This window comes from Staurois parvus, unplaced genomic scaffold, assembly GCF_062004578.1.
Source record: "Staurois parvus isolate SC_StPar_1 unplaced genomic scaffold, SC_StPar_1.0 ptg003649l, whole genome shotgun sequence".
Lineage (NCBI taxonomy): Eukaryota > Metazoa > Chordata > Amphibia > Anura > Ranidae > Staurois > Staurois parvus.
In genome coordinates this window covers 28,656-42,044 of record NW_028321445.1, presented here as the reverse complement: position 1 = coordinate 42,044, position 13,389 = coordinate 28,656, and the positions used below count along the sequence as shown (strand labels likewise).

At 56.0% G+C, this 13,389-nt stretch overlaps 1 pseudogene across 1 annotated transcript; it reads left to right on the top strand.

The window, feature by feature from the left end:
• Window positions 1-2,057: 2,057 nt before the first annotated feature.
• On the top strand, window positions 2,058-12,895 carry LOC149427577 (zinc transporter ZIP1-like; annotated as a pseudogene). Its single transcript, XR_016311247.1, has 4 exons — window positions 2,058-2,166; window positions 5,708-5,899; window positions 6,020-6,150; window positions 6,255-12,895. The product of XR_016311247.1 is annotated as a zinc transporter ZIP1-like (transcript).
• Window positions 12,896-13,389: the final 494 nt, after the last annotated feature.

Here is a 13,389-nt window from a genome sequence, read left to right as displayed (position 1 = left end):
CCTATACATAGTGCCCACTTCCTACCCCCCCCCCCCCATTACTCCCTTCCCATCCCTCCTATACATAGTGCCCACTTCCTACCCCCCCCCCCCATTACTCCCTTCCCATCCCTCCTATACATAGTGCCCACTTCCTACCCTCCCCCATTACTCCCTTCCCGTCCCTCCTATACATAGTGCCCACTTCCTACCCCCCCATTACTCCCTTCCCATCCCTCCTATACATAGTGCCCACTTCCTGCCCCCCCCATCCCTCCTATACATAGTGCCCACTTCCTACCCCCCCATTACTCCCTTCCCATCCCTCCTATACATAGTGCCCACTTCCTACCCTCCCCCATTACTCCCTTCCCATCCCTCCTATACATAGTGCCCACTTCCTACCCCCCCCCCCATTACTCCCTTCCCATCCCTCCTATACATAGTGCCCACTTCCTACCCCCCCATTACTCCCTTCCCATCCCTCCTATACATAGTGCCCACTTCCTACCCCCCCATTACTCCCTTCCCATCCCTCCTATACATAGTGCCCACTTCCTACCCTCCCCCATTACTCCCTTCCCATCCCTCCTATACATAGTGCCCACTTCCTACCCTCCCCCATTACTCCCTTCCCATCCCTCCTATACATAGTGCCCACTTCCTACCCTCCCCCATTACTCCCTTCCCATCCCTCCTATACATAGTGCCCACTTCCTACCCTCCCCCATTACCACCTATCCCGCCCACTATACCTAGCGCCCTCTTTCTACCCACCTATTCCCCTAATCATAGTGCCCGCTTCCTACACCCATTATCCCCTTCCCCCACCCTTCTTCCCACCTCGTTACCCCCTTCCCATCTCATTCACAGCGCCCTCTTCCTACCTCCACTCCCCTCTCTCGTATATATATGTACCCCCCCCCCTCCCCCCACTACACATGGTGCCCACTTCCTTCCCCCATGCAGGGTTGGTATGTGTGGGGGGGGGGGGGGTTATGATTTTTGTTGCGTGTTCCCTGTGGTATTACCTTGCCCGCTGCGGTACTTGGCGTAGCAGACGCAGAGCACGGCGGCCCCCGCGGACACCCCGAGAGCCAGCGCCACCTTCTGTCTGGTGCTGAGATTGCTCCAGCTGGCCATGGCGGCACCGACAGAGACCTGCGGATAAAAGTGGAGTGTTGGGAGCAGAATGGAGGGACCCGGGTGACTGAAGAGAAGCCCCAGAACCCGCGAGGGAGGGCGGAGCCAGTGTCACAGCCACTTCACTCCAGGGCTGTCCCTCTCCGCCATGGAGTCTCACTCCTCCTGCTCCGTTCTCCAGGACTAAAAATGAGCTATTGGCAGGGGGAGGAGCCGGGAGAGAAGCTGGAGGGCGGGATTAATGGCTGGGAAAGATGGTATGATGATGAGAGCGCCTTACGGCTGCTGAAAATTGATGGGCAAAGAGAGAGGAGTATTACCCCAGGATGGGGGCAGTAAACCACCCCAACAGGGTCACAGGGCCACCCCTCTGTATACATGGGGGGGAGGGGGGGTCATATACCAGGGTCACATGACCACCCCTCTGTATACATGGGGGGGTCATATACCAGGGTCACATGACCACCCCTCTGTATACATGGGGGGGTCATATACCAGGGTCACATGACCACCCCTCTGTATACATGGGAGGGGGGGGTCATATACCAGGGTCACATGACCACCCCTCTGTATACATGGGGGGGAGGGGGGGGGTCATATACCAGGGTCACATGACCACCCCTCTGTATACATGGGGGGGGGTCATATACCAGGGTCACATGACCACCCCTCAGTATACATTGGGGGGGGGAAATCATATACCAGGGTCACATGACCACCCCTCAGTATACATGGGGGGGGTCATATACCAGGGTCACAGGACCACTATCATCCAATGGAATGAGCAGACCATCCATTTCTCCCCCCCCGGGGTCTCACACCCTATTAGGTCTGATAGAAACTCACCCGCCGGGACAGCCACAGTAGACTAAACCCGGCTCGGGTTCTCCCGGCTATTTAATATCTCTGTACCGCCCACTTCCGGGTGTACCAAGATGGCGGCCGCTCCGAGCATGCGCTGTTTGCATAGGAGGGAGGAGGAGCCAAAGAGGAGCCGAGGAGAGACTTGTGTGTGTCTGGAGCCGCCGCAGTGACCACTCTGGGGTAAGTACCGGGTGTATTACCTCCCCATCCCCCATCATACCCTATACCCAGCACCCCGCCCCCACCCTCTACACCGCGCCCCTTCTATTCCCCATCCCCTTACAATGCCCGCCTCCTCTCTCCCCCACCCCCTCGGGACACCCACCTGCCCGCGGTCGGTCCTGTTTCTGCCCTCCGGCCGGGTTAGTCGGTGTCTATGGTTGGCTCTGGGCGGCCATTTTCCCGGAGACCTCAGCTGGGTGAGTGTGGGCGGAGCTCGGCCTTTAGTGGGCGGGGATTGGAGAGCCTGTCACCATGGTTACCTGTAAGACCAACCTGTGAGGACCCTCCTGGGGTGTCCGGAGTCTTGCCTGAACCGAGAACAGACCCCAAAGACTGGGAGGCGGGGGAGAGGAAAGTGGATGGAGGGGAGAAAGGAGGGCTGAGCTCAGGCAGGAGGGGACAGCCTGCAGGGGGCCTCACTGCCTGACAGGGAGAGAATAGAAGGGAGTAACAGAGCATACAACTAATACCCCTGGGGAGGGGGGACCCCAACTAATCCCCTGGGGAGGGGGGACCCCAACTAATACCTCGGGGAGGGGGACCCCAACTAATACCTCGGGGAGTGGGGACCCCAACTAATCCCCTGGGGAGGGGGGACCCCAACTAATACCCTGGGGAGGGGGACCCCAACTAATACCCCCAGAGAGGGGGGACCCCAACTAATACCTCGGGGAGGGAGGACCCCAACTAATCCCCTGGGGAGGGGGGACCCCAACTAATACCCCCGGGGAGGGGGGACCCCAACTAATCTCCTGGGGAGGGGGGACCCCAACTAATACCCCCGGGGAGGGGGGACCCCAACTAATCCCCTGGGGAGGGGGGACCCCAACTAATACCCTGGGGAGGGGGACCCCAACTAATACCCCCAGAGAGGGGGGACCCCAACTAATACCTCGGGGAGGGGGGACCCCAACTAATCTCCTGGGGAGGGGGGACCCCAACTAATCTCCTGGGGAGGGGGGACCCCAACTAATACCCCGGGGAGGGGGGACCCCAACTAATACCCCGGAGAGGGGGGTCCCAACTAATCCCCCGGGGAGGGGGGACCCCAACTAATACCCTGGGGAGGGGGACCCCAACTAATACCCCCAGAGAGGGGGGACCCCAACTAATACCTCGGGGAGGGGGGACCCCAACTAATCCCCTGGGGAGGGGGGACCCCAACTAATCCCTCAGGGAGGGGGGCCCCAACTAATACCTCGGGGAGGGGGGACCCCAACTAATACCCTGGGGAGGGGGGACCCCAACTAATACCCTGGGGAGGGGGGACCCCAACTAATCCCTCAGGGAGGGGGGCCCCAACTAATACCTCGGGGAGGGGGGACCCCAACTAATACCCTGGAGATGGGGGACCCCAACTAATACCCTGGGGAGGGGGACCCCAACTAATACCTCGGGGAGGGGGGGGCCCCAACTAATACCCCGGAGAGGGGGGCCCCAACTAATACCCCGGAGAGGGGGGGCCCTAACTAATACCTCGGAGAGGGGGGCCCAACTAATACCCTGTAATACCCTGGGGAGGGGGGCCCAAACTAATACCTCGGGGAGGGGGGCCCAACTAATACCCTGGAGAGGGGGGCCCCAACTAATACCCCGGGGAGGGGGACCCCAACCAATACCCCAGGGAGGGGGGACCCCAACTAATACTTCGGGGAGGGGGACCCCAACTAATACTTCGGGGAGGGGGGTCCCCAACTAATACTCCAGAGAGGGAGGGCCCAAACTAATCCCCCGGGGAGGGGGACCCAAAATCCCCCGGGGAGGGGGAACCCCAAATAATACCCCGGAGAGGGGGGCCCAAACTAATCCCCCGGGGAGGGGGGACCCCAACTAATACCCCGGAGAGGGGGGTACCAACTAATATCCCGGGGAGGGGGGACCCCAACTAATACCCCGGAGAGGGGGGACCGCAACTAATACCCTGGGGAGGTGGGACCCCAACTAATACCCTAGGGAGGGGGACCCCAACTAATACCTCGAGGAGGGGGACCCCAACTAATACCTCGGAGAGGGGGGCCCAAACTAATCCCCTGGGGAGGGGGGACCCCAACTAATACTCCGGAGAGGGGGGTACCAACTAATACCCCGGAGAGGGGGACTCCAACTAATACCCCGAAGAGGGGGACTCCAACTAATACCCTGGGGAGGGGCGACCCCAACTAATACCCTAGGGAGGGGGACCCCAACTAATACCTCGAGGAGGGGGACACCAACTAATACCCTGAAGAGGGAGGCCCCAACTAATACCCTAGGGAGGGGGACCCCAACTAATACATCGGGGAGGGGGACCCCAACTAATCCCCCGGGAAGGGGGGACCCCAACTAATACCCTGGAGAGGGGGTGCCCCAAATAATACCCTGGGGAGGGGGACCCCAAATAATACCCCTGCGGAGGGGGACCCCAACTAATACCCAGGAAAGCAGGGGCCCCAACTAATACCCTGGAGAGGGGAGGACCCCAACTAATATCCCCGTGGAAGGAAGACTCCAGCTATTATCCCGGGGAGGGTGGAACCCCAACTAATACCCCCAGAGAGGGGGGACCCCAGATAATACCCTGGGGAGGGTGGGACTCCAACTAATACCTCCGGGGAGGGGGGACCCCAGATAAACCCTGGGGAGGGGGGACCCCAACTAATACCCCAAGAGAGGGGCGACCCCAACTTAATACCTTCGGGGAGGCGAGGACCCCAACTAATACCTCGGAGAGGGGAGGACCCCAACTAATATCCCCGGGGAAGGGGGACTCCAGCTATTATCCCAGGGAGGGGGGGACCCCAACTAATACCCCCAGAGAGGGGGGACCCCAACTAATACTTTGGGGAGGAGTGACCCCAGATAATACCCTGGGGAAGGGGGTACCCCCACTAATACCCCAAGAGAGGGGGGACCCCAGATAATACCCTGAGGAGGGGGGGACCACAACTAATACCCCCAGAGAGAGAAGCCCCGACTAATACCCTGGGGAGGAGGGACCCCTACTAATACCCCCAGAGGGGGGGACCCCTACTAATACCCCCAGAGGGGGGGACCCCTACTAATACCCCCCACTGATCACTTCTATTTACATAATATCTGTATTCAGTACCCAGATTACCTCTTCATACCCCAATTAGCCCCTCCCCCATCCCTCCTATACATACTGCCCTCTTCCTACTCCCATCACCCCCTCCTCTATCCATCCTACCCCGTCCTATACTTACCGCCCTCTTTTTACCCCCCTATTAGCCCCCTTTTCCCACAGATCATCCCTTCTGCCCACCTCTTACCTTTTGCCCCTCCCTCTCTGAATGCTCACTGCCCCCATCCAACTCCCTTCCCTCCCCCTCCCCCTTCATACATGCATCCTCCCAATGCCCCATTACCCCCCTCCTCCCTCCCTCATACCCCTCCTTCGCTCCTGCCCCCCTCCCCCTACACCCTGGGGAGGGGGGGAGGGGACTGTTTGATGTAATGAGCATATGGTGACATCTGATGTCCATTTTGTGTCTCTCCCCAGTGCCGGTTCCACCATGGAAGGAGACCTGGCCAGGCTGGTGTGGAGGCCGGGTCTGGAGGCCTCGCCCCCTTCCGTTGTCACCCGACCTGGAGGTGAAGATTGGCTCTCTGGTCACCTTACTTCTCCTGACCCTCATCAGCGGCCTGATCCCCCTCTTCCTGCTACGCCGTCAGGGGAGCACCGACCTCCTGAGTAAGAAACGGGGTCGGAGGGCCATACAATGGACGAGGGGCGCATGGGCAACCCCTATATTCATCCTCATAGCAGCCATGACGGTCTCCTTCTAATTTCTGAATTTCGATATCTCCGCAGGTTCCCGTCGCAGGGCGTTGAGTCTAATCAGCTGCTTTGCCGGCGGCGTCTTCCTGGCGACCTGCCTGCTGGACCTGCTGCCTGACTACCTCTCCGGTATCAATGAGGCGCTCGGCAAGTTGAATATAACGGTGAGTATGACCCGTCTATACATTCCAATGCCCCTCCCCCCCCAATGGTGAGGTGGTTGTGGTTTAGTGGCCTAATCCAGATTTCCGGCTTCTCTCCCCGGCAGCTCCAGTTCCCTCTGCAGGAGTTCATCTTGGCCATGGGGTTCTTCCTGGTTCTGGTCTTGGAGCAGATCGTGTTGAGCTACAAGGACCAGCCGGGCCTATCGGAAGAGACTCACTCCCTCCTGGCCTCGGAGGTCCGCCATTCCGGTCTGGACCAGCCGCACGTACACGTGGACGTCAACGCGCACTCGGCGGTGAGGGGCGGTCATCCTGGTCATGTCCCTCTCTCTGCATTCCGTTCTGGAGGGGCTGGCGGTCGGCCTCCTGCGGGAGAGCGGGAAAGTCCTGGAGACCTGCCTGGCCCTCCTCATCCACAAGTGCATCATCTCCTTCAGCTTGACCTTGAAGCTGGGCCAGGGCCGCCTACGTCCTCGGGTCATCCTGGGCTGCCTTCTGCTCTTCTCCTTCATGACACCTCTGGGCATCGGCATTGGGGTGGCTCTGACGGAGTCTTCCGACCCCTTGCACCAGCTGACCCGCAGCGTTCTGGAGGGCATCGCCACCGGCACCTTCTTGTACATCACCTTCCTGGAGATCCTGCCTCACGAACTGAGTTCTGGCGACCAACGCATCGGCAAGGTCGTGGTCATGCTGTGCGGCTTCTCGGTCATCACCGCCATCTTGTTTATCAAGATCTAAGATGAGTTGTATACAGGACGTTTCCATATTACCCCTCCCCCTTCCTGAACACTGATGGCAAAGATGGCTAAACAATGGTCATAGAAAAGGACTGATCCATTAGCAGACCTATCATGGCTCCTCATCCACAAGTGTATCATCTCCTTCAGCTTGACCTTGAAGCTAAGCCAGGGCCACCTAAGTCCTTGGGTCATCCTATGCTGCCTTCTGCTCTTCTTTTTCATGAAACCTCTGGGCATTGGCTTTGGGGTGGCCCTAATGAAGTTCTCCGACTCCTTGCACCAGCTGACTGGTACTGTCCAGGAGGTCATCACCACCGACACTGTCTTGTACCTCACCTTCCTGGAGATCCTGCTTCCCAAGCATCCACAAAGTCAGAGTGATGCAGCGGGGCTTCTCGGTCATCACTGCCATCTTGTTTGTCAAGATCTAGGATGGGTTCAGGACGTTGCCATCTCACCTCTTCCCCTTCCTGAACACAAACTGCAACAATGGCTGAACAATGGTAATAGAAAAAGACTGACCCATGAGCAAGACCTATCATGGCTCCTCATCCACAAGTGTATCATCTCCTTCAGCTTGACCATGAAGCTGGGCCAGGGGCACCGAAGTCCTTGGGCCATCCTAGGCTGCCTTCTGCTCTTCTTTTTTATGACCCTTATTGGCTTGGGGTGGCCTTGACAAAGTCCTCTGACCCCTGTCACCAGCTGACTCACAATGTCCTGGAGGACATCATCACCGACACCTTCTTGTACCTCCCGTTCCTAGAGATCCTGCCTCACGACCATCCACAAAGTCAGAGTGATGCTGCGGGGCTTCTTGGTCATCAATGCCATCTTTTTTGCCAAGATCTAGGATGGGTTCAGGACGTTACCATATCACCTCTTCCCCTTCCTGAACACAAACTGCAACAATTGGCTTGGGGTGGCCTTGACAAAGTCCTCTGACCCCTGTCACCAGCTGACTCACAATGTCCTGGAGGACATCATCACCAACACCTTCTTGTACCTCCCGTTCCTGGAGATCCTGCCTCACAAGCATCCACAAAGTCAGAGTGATGCTGCGGGGCTTCTCGGTCATCAATGCCATCTTGTTTGCCAAGATCTAGGATGGGTTCAAGACGTTACCATATCACCTCTTCCCCTTCCTGAACACAAACTGCAACAATTGGCTTGGGGTGGCCTTGACAAAGTCCTCTGACCCCTTTCACCAGCTGACTCACAATATCCTGTAGGATATCATCACCGACACCTTCTTGTACCTCCCGTTCTTGGAGATCCTGCCTCACGAACATCGGCAAGGTCTGTTGGGCTTCCCAGTCATCGCCACCATCTTGTTTATCAAGATCTAGAATGGGTTATAGAGGGAACATTTCCATCTCATCTCTCTTCCTCGAACACTGATGGTCAAAGAAAAGGACCAACCTATGAGCAAGACCTTTCATGGCTCCTCATCCACAATTGTATCATCTCCATCAGCTTGACCATGAAGCTGAGCCAGGGCCACTGAAGTCCTTGGGCTATCCTAGGCTGCGTTCTGCTCTTCTTTTTTATGACCCCTATTGGCATCGGCCTTGGGGTGGCCTTAACAAAGTCCTCTGACCCCTTTCACCAGCTGACTCACAACTCTCAATGTCCTGGAGGACATCATCACCAACACCTTCTTTTACCTCCCATTCCTGGAGATCCTGCCTCACGAACATCGGCAAGGTCTGTTGGGCTTCCCAGTCATCGCCACCGTCTTGTTTATCAAGATCTAGAATGGGTTATAGAGAGACCGTTTCCACCTCACCTCTCTTCCTCGAACACTGAAGGTCAAAGAAAAGGACCAACCTATGAGCAAGACCCACCATGGCTCCTCAACCATCTAAAGACCCAAACCAAGTTTAATTCTGGACCATTACCAGCAAAGTTCCCCTTAGCCCTTGAAAAATGGAGTTGCTCCTCCGTCTTTGGAAGAAAGAGAGACCCTTTTTTGATGGTGCTTTGCAAAAGGGACATTTTCACCGCATTTTGATTTTGGTTTCCTCTGGCCTGGAGGGAACTCAGGAGTCAAGCTGCCAACAGGCCTAAAAATGATCAAGTTGGGCACCCAACTATTTAAAGCTTCTGTCTCTTTGGCCACCCACCTTAAAAAAATCCAATTTTGAGCCCATTGATACTCCCTTTCATCTCTATCGATTTGTCGGAATCCTTGGAAGGTACCAGGTTCCTCCAGGTATGGTGGAGCTTTGAATCTCCCAAGCTGTGGTGATCTGAGTGACTAGGCCCGAAAACTGATTAATCTTGGATAGACTCCAACATGGGGCTGACCAGGGGCGGAACTGACCATTTGGAGGGCCCGGGGTCAGTAGGGGGCCCCATGAGATGCCCCTGGTTTTCATAGGCTTTTGTGAGTTTGGGCAAGGACACAGGGGCCTCATGATCCCCTATTGCCCGGGGGCCCCATGAGTTGTCAGTCCACCCCTGGGGCTGACACAGGGGTTAGATCAGTAGTGGGGGGAAGGGAGGTATCCGTGGGCGGGGCAGAAACTTACCAAGAGATTGACGAATGGACAAATGGACGTCCCCTTTAACAAATGCCAGCGTTCCCTTGTCCCTTAAAGGAGAACAACCGACGTAAGATGAAGAATTTCGAGCAATTTGGTCATTGTGACATCACTCACCTTGGTCCCGCTCAAAGGTTCACCTCTGCGATTTTCTGCTGTTCCATTTGGCCGAAAAACAACTTTATTGTTCCAGCTCTGCTGAGGACGCTCCACCCAGCTCTTCTCACTGACTCATCTCGCCCCCCTGCTGGGGCTTTATTGTGTGCAAAAAGGCATAAAAATAACTCGACAGAGATGATAAAAGTCGCTTGCCATAGATAAGAAGACTCCCGAGACAATCGTGGGCTTTATTTTGGACCCTTCGCACATATTTCTACTATTGTTTTCTTTCGGCCTTTGCCTGTTTAGGTTGGGTTTACTCCATCGATGCTCATAGTGGGTTGAGCCCCTTTATAAAAAAAAAAAAGTAACTTTATTGTCCCTACGCTTTTGAGAAAACTTCACCCAGCTCCGCCCTCTAAAATGTTTCGTCCCCCCCTACCCAGGCTAAATGATATGACGTAAGCCCCAGCGTCAGGAGAGAAGCTGATTGGGGGGGTCCTCAACAGTGCTGGAACAACGAATCGTGAGCGGGAAGACTGGAGGCTATGGGTGGAGCCAGTAGAGAAATGTGGATCCGTAGGGCATACACGAGACCGGCTGGCCCACCTGTATCACCGCTGGAGATTGTGGGCGGAGCCAGTAGAGAAATACGGCTCCGTAGGGCATACACGGGACCCGCTGGCCCACCTGTATCACCGCTGGAGATTGTGGGTGGAGCCTGTAGAGAAATATGGATCTGTAGGGCATACACGGGACCGGCTGGCCCACCTGTATCACCGCTGGGGATCGTGGGCGGAGCCAGTAGAGAAATATGGATCCGTAGGGCATACACGGGACCGGCTGGCCCACCTGTATCACCACTGGAGACTGGGCGGGGCTAGTGAGGGAATACAGCTCTTTACCACGTACACGGTATCGGTTCGCGACGGTTGCAGCTCCTCGACATATTAGTCTTGAGTATACTCTAGTGCGCAGATTGTAATCCAAAAGGAAGAGGGCGCCACCCTCCAAGTGCAGCCAAGCCCCAGGTCTGCAGTGATAGCGTGGTCACAGATGGCACCACCATCCAAGTGCAGCCAAGCCCCAGGTCTGCAGTGATAGCGTGGTCACAGAGGGCGCCACCCTCCAAGTGCAGCCAATCCCAATCCCCAGGTCTGCAGTGATAGCGTGCCCACAGAGGACGCCACCCTCCAAGTGCAGCCAATCCCAAGCCTCCAGGTCTGCAGTAATAGCGTGCCGACAGAGGACGCCACCATCCAAGTGCAGCCAATCCCAAGCCCCAGGTCTGCAGTGAGAGCGTGGTCAGAGAGGATGCCACCATCCAAGTGCAGCCAATCCCCAGGTCTGCAGTGATAGCGTGCCCACAGAGGACGCCACCCTCCAAGTGCAGCCAATCCCAAGCCCCAGGTCTGCAGTGATAGCGTGGTCACAGAGGACGCCACCATCCAAGTGCAGCCAATCCCCAGATCTGCAGTGATAGCGTGCCCACAGAGGACGCCACCATCCAAGTGCAGCCAATCCCAAGCCCCAGGTCTGCAGTGATAGCGTGGTCACAGAGGACGCCACCATCCAAGTGCAGCCAATCCCCAGGTCTGCAGTGATAGCGTGGTCAGAGAGGATGCCACCATCCAAGTGCAGCCAATCCCAAGCCCCAGGTCTGCAGTGATAGCGTGCTCACAGAGGACGCCACCCTCCAAGTGCAGCCAATCCCAAGCCCCAGGTCTGCAGTGATAGCGTGGTCACAGAGGACGCCACCATCCAAGTGCAGCCAATCCCCAGGTCTGCAGTGATAGCGTGGTCAGAGAGGATGCCACCATCCAAGTGCAGCCAATCCCAAGCCCCAGGTCTGCAGTAATAGTGTGCCCACAGAGGGCGCCACCATCCAAGTGCAGCCAATCCCAAGCCCCAGGTCTGCAGTGATAGCGTGCCCACAGATGGCGCCACCATCCAAGTGCAGGCTTTATCCTCCTGCAGGGTAGTCACGTGACGTCACAGCTCCAGGGGCATTATGGGAAGGAAGATGGAGGCGGCAGCCATGATGGATCGGTGGCTTCATCCTCCTACAGGGTAGTCATGTGACGTCACAGCTCCAGGGGCATTATGGGAAGGAAGATGGAGGCGGCAGCCATGATGGATCGGTGGCTTTATCCTCCTTCAGCCAAGCCCAGATATCGTTTTATTCCCGGAAAACATTATAAACGAGCAACTGCAATGCTATTGGCCAGTCACACCGATAGGCCCGCCCCCGAGGTTCCAGCACAGAAAGTGAAGGGAAATCTCTCCAGAAGGGACGCCGCATTTAAAACCTTCTCATTTCTATCACGTTTTTCGTCCGGAGCTCATCTTTAATCGGGTGTCCGGGATTGGAGGAGACGTCCACAGGTGACCAATCGCCGTACAATCTGATTGTACAACCTCCTTTTAGTCAGTGGCGCGAGGGCCTCCCTGATTGGACGCACATCCTCCCTGATGGGACGCACATCCTCCCTGATGGGACGCACATCGATTCACGTATTACGCAGCCTCGGATCTGAAGGAGATTTGTACAATCAGATTGTATGGTGTATGGCCGCACGAGATCGTATTATTCACCAGCACTAACCGACTGATTTATTATAACCGATCGATATCGTAGATTTTTTAGATTTTTTTTTTTTGTCGTTCTCGCATATCGAATTTCTACATTTTATATATTTGCAGTAAAGCGTAAAAAAATAATAAAAAGTCGATTTTCGCCCCCCAAAATAGATCGGGGTTCAAAGGTCACGTAACAGGCCGGCGACAAACATGCGCACAACGTTTCCGAGGGCGCTTCGTCGGTGGAGCTTTTCGTACCGCGAAACCGCCTCCACGTTCGTTCTTTGCCAATGGAGGAAAAAATCGAATGTTATCGGGCCGCTTCCTCGCCTGGTCGAATGTCCTTCATGAAATCGAGCGATTCGGGGCAATACCACATCACAGCCACAAGATGGCGCCAACGTAGTATTTTCGATGATTGACAGCTCCCTCTACTGGACAGATGCGGTATTCCCCCCCATCGGCTCTGTTCTTTATACATGAATAACGTTCGACCTGCAGAGGAGATCGCCCGGAGACGTCGGATTGGCACAGAGCGGATGTGGGCGGGTCTTCGCGGGATGAACAGACCCCACAATGTGTATTACAGAAGCACAAACAGAAGATCGTTTTATATCTGCGATTGCACAGATGGAAGAAAATCGCGGTGCGGCGGGCGATCTGACGCCGTTTTTCCGTTGGATAGTTTGTAGAGTTTTTGAGATGAAAGATTTGTATTTCCTGCAGACGGCGAGACGATGTACATGAGGGATGTTTGTAATAAACCGGAAATTGGAATTCTGTGTCTGGACTCGTTTATTGGGGGGAGGGGGGGGGGTCAGCTGACCATACACTGGACAATCTGATTGGACAATCTCCTGTAGCTGAACTAACATTGATGCAGTGTGGGGGGAGGGGGGGGCCCGAGGTACAAGGTGAATGGATTGTTTACATTTCCCTTCTAACACAGAGATTGTACAACCAGATTGTAACGTGTGTGGTCACCCCGGGGGGGGGGGGCGGCAGTTGTACATGGCTGACATTTACATTAATTACTGGAGTATGGGGGACTCTGATGTAAGGGGGGGCTCTGATACAGTCTCTGGTGTAAGGGGGGACTCTGGTGGGAAGCTTGATGTAAGGGGGGGGGGGGGCTCTGATAGAGACTCTGATAGTGACACTGATGTAGAGGGAAGTTGCTAGGGACTCTGATCAAAGGGGGAGTCCAATTGGGACCCTGATGTAAGGTGGGCTTTGATGTAAGGGGGGACTCTGATGGGAACCCTGATGTA